At 39.9% G+C, this 10472-nt stretch overlaps 1 protein-coding gene across 2 annotated transcripts in view; it reads left to right on the plus strand.

The window, feature by feature from the left end:
- The window catches only part of STAP1 (signal transducing adaptor family member 1), a 164276-nt gene extending 160027 nt beyond the window's left edge, over positions 1-4249 (plus strand). For both annotated transcript variants that reach the window (XM_089669987.1, XM_089669988.1), the window contains one exon: positions 2338-4249. The gene's annotated coding sequence lies outside the window, so the exon portion shown is untranslated. The remainder of the gene's footprint in view (positions 1-2337) is intronic.
- Positions 4250-10472: the final 6223 nt, after the last annotated feature.

Raw genomic sequence — 10472 nt, forward strand, 5'->3', positions numbered from 1 at the left:
ACCCCATCACAGGCTGAGGTACAAACTGGCGGTGTCAAATGGACCGAAACATGATATCCCAGAGGTGTTCTACTGGATTTAGTTCAGGCGAGCATGGGGGCTATTCAATGGTATCAATTCCTTCATCCTCTAGGAACTGCCTGCATACTCTCTCTACATGAGACTGGGCATTGTTGTAGACTAGGAGGAATCCAGGACCCACTGCACCAGCATAGGGTCTGAAAGTGGGTCCAAGGATTTCATCCCGATACCTAATGGCAGTCAGGGTGCCGTTGTCTAGCCTGTAGAGGTCTGTGCGTCCCTCCATGGATATGCCTCCCCAGACTATCACTGACCCCCCACCAAAACGGTCATGCTGAACGATGTTATAGGGAGCATAACGTTCTATATGGCTTCTCCAGACCCTTTCACGTCTGTCACATGTGCTCAGGGTGAACCCGCTCTCATCTATGAAAATCACAGGACTCCAGTGGTGGGCCTGCCAATTCTGGTGTTCAATGGCACATGCCAATCAAGCTCTATGGTGCTGGCAGTGAGCACAGGGCCCACAAGAGGACATCGGCTCCCTCAGGCCACCCTCACAAAGTCTGTTTCTGATTGCTTGCTTAGAGACATTCATACCAGTGGCCTGCTGGAGGTCATTTTGTAGGGCTCTGGCAGTGCTCAACCTGTTCTTGAACAAAGGAGCAGATACCGGTCCTGCTGATAGGTGAAGGCCCTTCTACGGCCCTGTCCAGCTCTCCTAGAGTAACTGCCTGTCTCCTGAAATCTACTCCATGATCTTGGGACTGTACTGGGAGACACAGCAAACCTTCTGGCACTGGCATGTATTGATGTGCCTGCCTGTTGGACTACCTGTGCAAACTCTGTAGGGTCCAGGTATCACCTCATGCTACCAGTAGTGACTCTGACCCTAACCAAATTCAAAACTAGTGAAAAACACTTAAAAAAGATAAGTAGGGAAAAAAATGTCAGTGGCCTCCACCTGTAAAACCATTCCTGTTTTGGGGGTTGTCTCATTGTTGCCCATCTAGTGCACCTGTTGTTAATTTCATTAACACCAAAGCAGCTGAAACTGAATAACAACCCCCCTTAACTGACCAGATCAATATCCCAGGAGTTTAATTCACTCTAATCCAGTTATGGGCTATAAAGAGTTATTCAAGGTGAGAAGATTTCAGGACAAAGGTAAACTATTGCAAAAGATTTTGCAAGTGAAAACAATAGGAGAAGGAGTGGTGTACACACAGACTCTGGTGCTTGCAGTTTGTCTTGGCTTTCATGGCAGTTTTTATCACTCAACTGTTTTCATCATGAAACAAAATAAATTTACAGTGTGAAACAGCTATTATTACTAATGCTAGTTTAATTAAAGTGGAACTTTAGTCAGAATATTAAGCCCAGCTAGATCACTTCCGGCTGGTCCCTTTTGCAGATATAGTGATGTAAAACATTAAAAATAAGTGCATATACTGTTTAAAATCCAGTAATACACTGTCCCACCCTGCTCTGCACATGCTCAGTTGCTCTCTATTTTTCGGCACTGGCAGAGATTTACTAAAGCTGGTATGCTCAGAATCTGGTGCAGCTGTGCATGGTAGCCAATCAGTTTCTAACCTCAGCTTGTTCAATTAAGCTTTATCAATATAACCTGGAAGCTTATTGGATTCCATGCAGAAGTGCACGAGATTCTGAGTGAACCAGCTTTAGTAAATAAACTCCACTGTGCCTAAAATCAGAACCAGAGGCTGATCTGCAAGATTGCCGAAGATTTAATGATGCTCAAGGGCTCTGGGCTTCAGCAAAATAGCAGTCTCCATCAAGAAGAAACAGGAACAATCCTGGAGACAAATTTACAGCACACACTAATTTACTGTTTTTAGAATAATTATTAATGGGGGAATGTATGTTCCTTGCTTAAGAGCATGATTTTTATATAGGTCCACTTTCATTGAGAAAACATGCATTAAAAAAATCCTTCCAGTCTTTTATAGGAATTAAAGTGTATCTAAAGCCAAAGCTTGCGTGAAAAGGTCCCTTACAAGTCCTGTCTGCCATGGTATGAGTGTTTAGGATCTAGTCACATGTTACACCCTAAATACATAATATGTTCCAAAGGGTGAACTTGGCCTTTAAATGGAGAGGGAAGAGGTAAGGAAGAAGAAGCTGCAGTTTGTCATGGAGAAACAACAGTTATAAGGAAAAGTTTCATTTTGACTCACAAGTCGCATGATAATTTGCAGCAGTATGAACCTGGGCTTATACTGTATCAGTCAGTTCTTGACATGTGCAACTGTCCATTCTCAACAGCAATAACAATGTATGTTTGTTTTACAGATCATGTATTACCATGGACAAAGCCTATGGACAACTGATATGGAATGGAATTAATTCCTTTTTGTCTAGTTACATATTGAAGAATTTTTTTTTTTATTAAATGGAACAAAAAATGAAAAATCATATGGAAAAAAAATCTAAGAAAAAACAAGCTATCAAAGCTGATAACATAAGTGAGCTTTGGTCACCTAAGTACAAACCTATCTTCACACTTTCAGAAGGACCCTAAAAGCTCATCAACAGCTGCTACAGTTTAACATACATCTTTTGAATAATATAGACTTCAGTAGGCATTAGAATACGATGTTGTAGTTATCTTTTACATATTTTAAAATGTTTTTAAATGTTATCTTTTACATCTTTTTAAAAATGTTCTCTCTATCAGTTAACATGATACTGAATTGGAGAGTCTAGAATTAACGTCCTCATTTCAAACCATGATATATTTGGTTTATGTTTTTGTGCTACATCTGCAAAGACTTATGTGAACAAAGTTAATTTTTAAGGATAATGTTTAGAGGGAACAGTGGTATATTTTTAACAAAGGTCACTTTATATTAATCCTTTTTTTATGAATAAGCATGATAAAAAAAGCTTAGCGCTGGATATTGGACACAATAAGGTGCCAGATGGTAGTTCCATGTTCTTCAAAGAGTTGATAGAGTCCACAAAAGTTCAGACACGGACTTTCTGAAAATTAGTATTTACAGGATCTTAAATATAAGTTCACCTTTTTGTGAAAATCCCACTGTGCAATTTCAGTTCCCATAAATAATATACACCATTGGCCCTCATTTTAAGATGCTGCTCCTGCTTTCTTTCACAAATGCAAGTGTGGCGGCTGAGCTCACCCACTGCAGTTAGAGAAGGAGAGACTGCAATGTGCTTATGTGAACAGTGAGTGGGCCAGAGAGCTGGCTAGGCGGCCAACACTTGTAGCGTCCAGAAAACAGTAGGACAGAGGAGAGTCAAGGGGCCAGCAGTTTTTGTGGAAGGTCCAACATGGCAATGTAAAGGAAAGCAGGCGCAGCTTTTTTAAATGAGGACTGATGGTCTATATTATTTATGAGATCTGGAATTGCATGGAGGGTTGAAAAAGTTACTGAAGGTGAACTTACACTTTAAGCATGTAACATTGTTGGTTGCTAAGCTGTCACTGGAGAAGGTAGTATTCACTTTCCACATTCCACTAAAAAAGTACGTATCTGAGAAGGCTTGGTTGGTCTTTCAAGAGGAGTGTTATGAACACCAAGGTACCATCTGGAGATGAGCTTAGTTAGGGACAGTTCTTCAGGCTTCAGGTTAGTCTAAATATCCTATGTCTTTGGGCATAACAAGTGAGTCAGTACTCACAGGCATATCTTCAGAAGAAAATGCACCTCAGAAATTACAAAGCCCTAGGTACATTCTTTAATGAAAAAGTATTTGTTATGTATTGCCATCTGTTTTGCCAATATACATCCTGTGTTTGCACAGAGAGGAGGTAATAATTCAGAACTAATTTCTGCTGTTAGTGCCATGAGCTTTTGGCATGCACTTGCATCAATTTTTTTTAGGACTTTACTCTCACTTCAAGACCCTATGTGCTGCCAGAAATACTTTTTTTTTTTTTTAAGGTGTTACTAAATTCTATATTGGTTCCCTGCATAAAAATCTTGGTCTGTTAGTGCAGCCTGGGATAAAACATTGTCTAGGGTACAAATAAACATTCTTCCTGTTTCTAGATGCACATTTAGGGGTAGATGTAAGGCACAAATAGTAACAAACATTCTTCTATCTCGGAATGCATGTTTTACAAATCGCAATGAAAATAGTATTTGTGAAGACTGTTATACATGCATGTAGTAAAACTTTGCTGTTTTCCTTATAAAGATTGTTTTATTTTAATAAATATACTTCATTATGTATATTATATTTATCTCTTCTTCTTCTTTGTAATATGACTGGATTGCTTTAAAGTCAACCATGGTTTTTACTTCAGGATTAATAAAGGTGAGTGTTAACGGAAGGTTTATGTTCGCTCATTATGAACTGGAAAACCAGTAGACTGTAGATCAGTCTCTCAACCTTTTCAACACAGAGGAACCCTTGAAATAACTTTCCAGGTGCAGGGAACCCCTGCTAAAAATGACTATCTATAACTTCCTTCCTTTAGATTGTAAGCTGCACGCACAGGGCCCTCCTATTCCTTCTGTACTGAAATGTATTGTAATTGTACGGTCTCCCTTATATTGTAAAGCGCTGCACAAACTGTTGGCGCTATATAAATCCTGTATAATAATAATAACTCACGATACATTCGTTTGATGGTCAGTGGGAAGAATGCTCCTTACACTTGTGGTCACTGTGGAGAATCTCACCCTAACAGATAGCTAAAAAGATCAATGGTGTCAGAGATGCAGTAACTGCTCATTACTCAAGGAACCCCTAGCAACCTCTGGTGGAACCCTGGTTGAGAAACCCTGCTGTAGATTATTAAAAAACAAGTCTGCTTGTCCATAGGGCTTGTTTTGCCCACAGCAAACAGTTTAATTTTTAGACATGCACTGTGCAAACAGTGAAGATTATTAGTTGCTATGGGCAATACAGATACTTTTCATATTGGCGTCATACATAAAATTCAATCTATATGAGTGGTTTTTAAACTTCTTTTTTAAAGGCTCATGTACACTGCAGCTGAAACTCACGTTTAGAAGCTGTTCAGTGTTTTTTTCAGCAGCCCCTGAACTCACCCTAATGTTTTCCATGTACACAGCTTCATTTACAGGCAGTTGAATTTACAGTCGTTTTTTTGAACGCAACAAACTTGCGGTCACACGTTGATTTTCGCAGCGTTTCAAACGCAAAATGCTTCTAAACGAGTCTAAACATGGCAAATCGCGTTTACAAGTGTTTGCGGTTGAATTATTTTTTTTTTGTAACTCTTCCAGTTCCCAATGCTGTCCAGAGCTTTTTTTCATCATGAAAAATGCATGCAAAGAGTTTTCACTGTGCTCAGATGGACAAAACACTTAACACAGGATGTTCCTACCAAGCTTGTCACACATTGTAATGACCAATTCACATCTCAGACCTCTCCCACCCTTGGAAACAAAAGATATGTTAATGCCCATTCACACCTCAAATACTCAGGAAGACCCCCTGCCAGGTGACCTTGATGACTCACTCCAGCAGATACCTTCCCACCCTTGGAAACAAAAGAAATGTTAATGAGCAACTCACACCTAATTATCTCAACATATACTTCTGTCTCTGTTTCTACTGTGTGTATTTCTCTGAAACAGTCTGAAATAGTTAATAATTTACCACTTTTCAGTTCATTCTGGGCATTTGGGAAGTTCTCCTGTGCCTATCTTTCAAAAACGCTTCTAAACGCAAACGTGCATAAACGCGTTATGAAAATGCAGCTAAACAGATGTTTTTTAACCTACGTTTTCCAGCAGTCAGTTTCAATCTTTCAGAAACGTCCCTTGTACATGGGGCCTAAGAAGCCCTGACAACCCCCCCTAAACTTACATTTTGAAAACTTCACTCCAGATGTAAAATATAGATCTTTCACATCTATTGAGGGGCACCAAAAGTCTTGTACTGTTGGGTAATACTACACCACCTACAGGAAGACTGGACACTGGCAAATAAAGATTCAATACAGTTCAGGATAATACCTTCTACTCAAAGCAAGCCTCAATTTTTTTTTCTACTAGTGTAGGGGTATGAATGTGTTTCTTTCAGTTCTGCTAGCTAATTTATTTCAATCAACATTCCTGCTACACCATTGCTGAGCTACTCTCTATATGCAGCCATCTAGATTGGCTTTTTTCTAAGCCTGACTTTGCAGTACCTGTACCATCTGGGTTAATCTGGTAGTAGGGGCCATGTACTGGGAGCTATCTCGCTACTTGGACTACTGATCTGTCAGTCTAATTTTGAGAATTTGAGCACTGATGTCATCCTCTGGGTGCCTTTGTAACATCCACTGGGGAAGAGCCAAGTGGCAAAAAGGACACAGAAGGCGGAGAGCCATACCTGTGAGAAACCAGTAAGGTATTACAGGGCTTGCCACCTCTGAGTGTCATGCTACTGGGTTTCATAACCAGTGTATGATAAAGGGAGATGGGTCTAGTGATTGGCAGGTGGTTCAAGGAAGAATGTAGGGAACCTTGATGCTCTCTGCAGCTTTTCTGAGGGTCATGAGCAGATCAACTGGACTACATGTCTCTTATCTGCTTTTATTGTTAAACTAAGGTGTGATAAGAAGTTAAGAATACTGAAAATAAATGAATTAGCCCTCCAGTGTCAATTTGTGTACACGGAGTGCGATGTATGATTAATAAGGGTCAAAAGGAGGGAGTAATGTAGAGGGATAAAAGGTGATCCTTACTATATCCTACATCATAATTAAATATTAGAATTAAAGAACAATAATTAGGCAAATTAATAACTATATAGTGCTTTACAATAAGGTATATTATAATAAGACATGGCTATTATCGTTAGCATATTTTGATAAGTGAATATATATATATATATATATCATACTCCATTAGCAGCTAAAATGGCTTCTGTTGCTAAAAAGGCTTATTAAAAGATGTTTTTTGTAAGTTGTTAAATTCATTACTGAGTAATGATGAATGTTTTATAAAGTGTCTCGATAAGATATTCTGAAGTGTAGTAGACAAATATTCTGGACTGTAACTGATAAGCATAAAGGTGGGCAGCCAGCCATAAAAACCCTATAAAATGTGGACTGTAATCAACCTAATCAGAGCATCTGATGGGCAGGGCATGGGTGCTCTCATACAATTATATTATCGCTAATAAACATATGATTCAGAACTCTCGTGCTGCAAGGTTATTTGTTTCAGGTGTAAAGCCGTAAAATCCCTAATCAGAGTGTCACACACATGCGCTATCTTCCCGCCATTCAGCATGAAAACATTGTCTTGCTGTTCCTGCTACCAAAGCAGCTTCACAAGCACAAGGAGATGCCTTGTTCCCTGAGTTGCATTGCCTTCTGCTGTGAAGTGCACACGTCTGTCTACCTGTACCAGATGCTCCCTGCTCATTGCTGACATTTACATTAGTGAGTGCCTTTAGAATTCCTCCTGAGGTGCCTGGACCTAGATTGTGTCCCTCTGCCAGAGTCTATATCTTTTTTTTTAGTTTTTCAAAGCTTCATCCGTGTGGCAAAAACCTTTGCTCCATCTGGGGAGGATTTTACTGTGGTTATGCAGGAAGTTTTGGGCGAGATAGCACAAATGATTGGTGACTGACTTCAGAGGCCATAAGCATGCTCCTGCACCTTTCCCAAAGAAATTTGGCTGATTTTCTCATACCCTGAATGGTCTTTGAGCTTTCAGCTGTTAAGACTCTGAAGCTGGGTCATTCCACTCCCTGATGGACAGCCTTGCACTTGAGGAATTGCAGTCTTCTGTCATTAGTCCCAAACTGAGAACATTTCAGCTGTTATTGATGACATATGTACCACTTTAAAAATGGAGGAACAACCCATAAACTGTACCAGTGCTGCCCCAGTCTAGGATCCTTTAGGGCTCCTAAGGTTGGCAAGACCTCTGCGGTGCACCCACTGTTTGCAGTTTTCCTTTATGAAGACTGGTAAAAATCCTGAGAAGATTTTTATACCTTCCAAGTATCAGCCTTTTACCACCATGAGGAGCATTTTGTTAAAAAGTGATTTGCTCCTTTTTGAATCAGGTGGTATGCCATCTTAACAAAGCATTCACCATCCCATTGGAGAATTCACATGACTTCTTAAAACCACTTTTACGTAGCGACATGGTGGTTTACTTCTCCCAAAATGGCTGACAGCCCTGTACCCATTTGTTAACTTTTATAGAAAGTGAACAATTCCTTCTAAGTATTCAGCAGTAGTCAGTGGTGGAAGTGACTCTTCACTTAGACACAGCTAAAGCCTAGGATTTCTCACTCTGGAGGAACCTCAAATTACAAATCTTTAAGGCTAGGAGGGAGTCCTAGACACCTTGTTGATGCAGGGGACTTGGTTGTCAGAGGAATATCTCCTGATCAACATTCTGGAACTTTGTGTGATTTGGCTGTTCCTGCAATGCAGGACATTCTGACTGAAGGATCAGGATTCACTTGGACAGTGGCATATATCAACCATCATGGGAGGAAATCAGAAGTCCTGCCATGGCAAGACAGAAAGACAAAATTCTGTCCTCAGCAGAACTTTAGGGTCCAGCCTTGTCCACCATTTAAATCCGTGATGTGGACATTTGGCTGGAAAACTGCTTCAGCTGGCAGTACCTGGGCCCAGGAAAGTGGTCTCTTCATCCAGCGGTGTTCCAGGCCCTGTGCCACAGATAGGGAATACCATATTGGGGCTTCAGTACAATCTGATCTATTCCTTTCCTCCCATAACCTTTTCCCTCTTCTGCTCTGCAGGATCAAGGTGGAGGGCATTCCAATGATTGCTATAGCACCAAATTGGCCCAGGTGGATGTGGTACTCTGGCCTAATGGTACTCCTGTCAAATGTTCCATGTGCTCTTCCAGATCTTCTGTCTCAAAGACCATCCTTCTTCTCAGTTGTTGGTTTTAATGGCATGGCTGTTGAAGCCCACTTTCTGAGAGACAGGGGCATATATGACTTGTTGATTCCCACAATAGTGAAGACTAAGAAGTCTATTTCCCATAAGGTCTACCATTGTTCACGAAAAGCTTACTTTGCTTCGTTTGAGACAAGGAACTTTCAATCCAGAAAATGCTTTGGATGCTGTTCTTTCTACAGGTGGGTCTGGATAAGCAATTGGCCTTGAGTGCCAGATTACAGTGCTTTCAATCTTGTTTCAAAGACTGTACTGTACTAATGAGCCCTTACTGAGAGGGAAAATTATGTCCTGCCAGCCATATTAATCCGATATAGGCGTTTCATGACTAATTTATAAAGGGTCATGAGAAACCGGAGAGCCTTTCATCTACCTTTATCACGAAGGTGGACAGACTGTTTGGAAACTTTTTTCTTTTTCAGTGATTTTGTATATTGTTTTTTGGGAAATACTGGAAATACTTGGGCCCACGGGCCACATACATACAGTCCAAGATAGCTGTGAATGCAGCCCAACATAAAATGGTAAACTTACTTAAAAATGTTGTGGGTTTTTTTTTTTTGCTTTTTATTTTAAATGTGTTTACACTAAGTGGACACATGCAGCCGAAGAAAAAAGTAACAGTGTCTCTTTACTGCAGTTTTATCTTCCCAAAGAAAAATATTTCACTCTTCACAATCAAGCCTTATTCATGTTATCAGTTTTCGGCAGCACCTATATTTGTGAGCAACTATTGTCAAGAATGAAGCGCACAAAGGGCAAAATTAGAACCAAAATATCTGATGAGTGCCTTGAGTATTCATTGAGAATTGCTTCTAATTCCATTGATCAACATACTGATGTGTTAGTTTTTCAGTGTCAAATATCACACTAGTTTTATGTTGCCCCTTTTTTACAATAAAAAAAAATTGCAAAAAAAAATACGTTTTATTACTCAGAATGGAACATTATCAATGTTGGTGATCATTAACTTGTGATCAGCCCGACTTTCTGTTCATCAGCTATCAGTATTAATAGTGTATTTTATGTGTGGCCCAAGACAAGTCCTTTTCTTCCAATGTGGCCCAGGAAAGTTAAAAGGAAGAAGGGCAATTTCTTCCACTGTATGAAAAGACAACCTCCAGTTCATTTGGCTTGGATATGTTACAACAAGGTAAGATTTCTGGTCACAAACCTGCTGAGAGGCAGAGATAAAGAAAGAAAGAAAAAAAAAAACAAAAAAACCACAGGCTCCCTTTAGAGTTAAAGCAAGAAAGGGTGGTACAGCCATTATTGCAGAAGGGAGAGGTTATTTTTACATGCATGTGTTTGTGAGGGAAAACCAGCAGAGAAGTTTTGTATTATTTAAAATGTACCAATCAGCAAGTTGTTTCATATATTCCTAAGACATTTACAAGTTACTTTTATCCCATTTGTCCTGTCCTCACTGAGGATATTTACCACGGTACTGGCGGAAGCACTAGCAGCCCTCTGACTGTATGCCATATTGTTGGAAATATATTTAGGCAACCTTTTTTTATAGAGTTATGCAGTCAGCTAGAAATGG

Source organism: Staurois parvus, unplaced genomic scaffold, assembly GCF_062004578.1.
Source record: "Staurois parvus isolate SC_StPar_1 unplaced genomic scaffold, SC_StPar_1.0 ptg000086l, whole genome shotgun sequence".
Lineage (NCBI taxonomy): Eukaryota > Metazoa > Chordata > Amphibia > Anura > Ranidae > Staurois > Staurois parvus.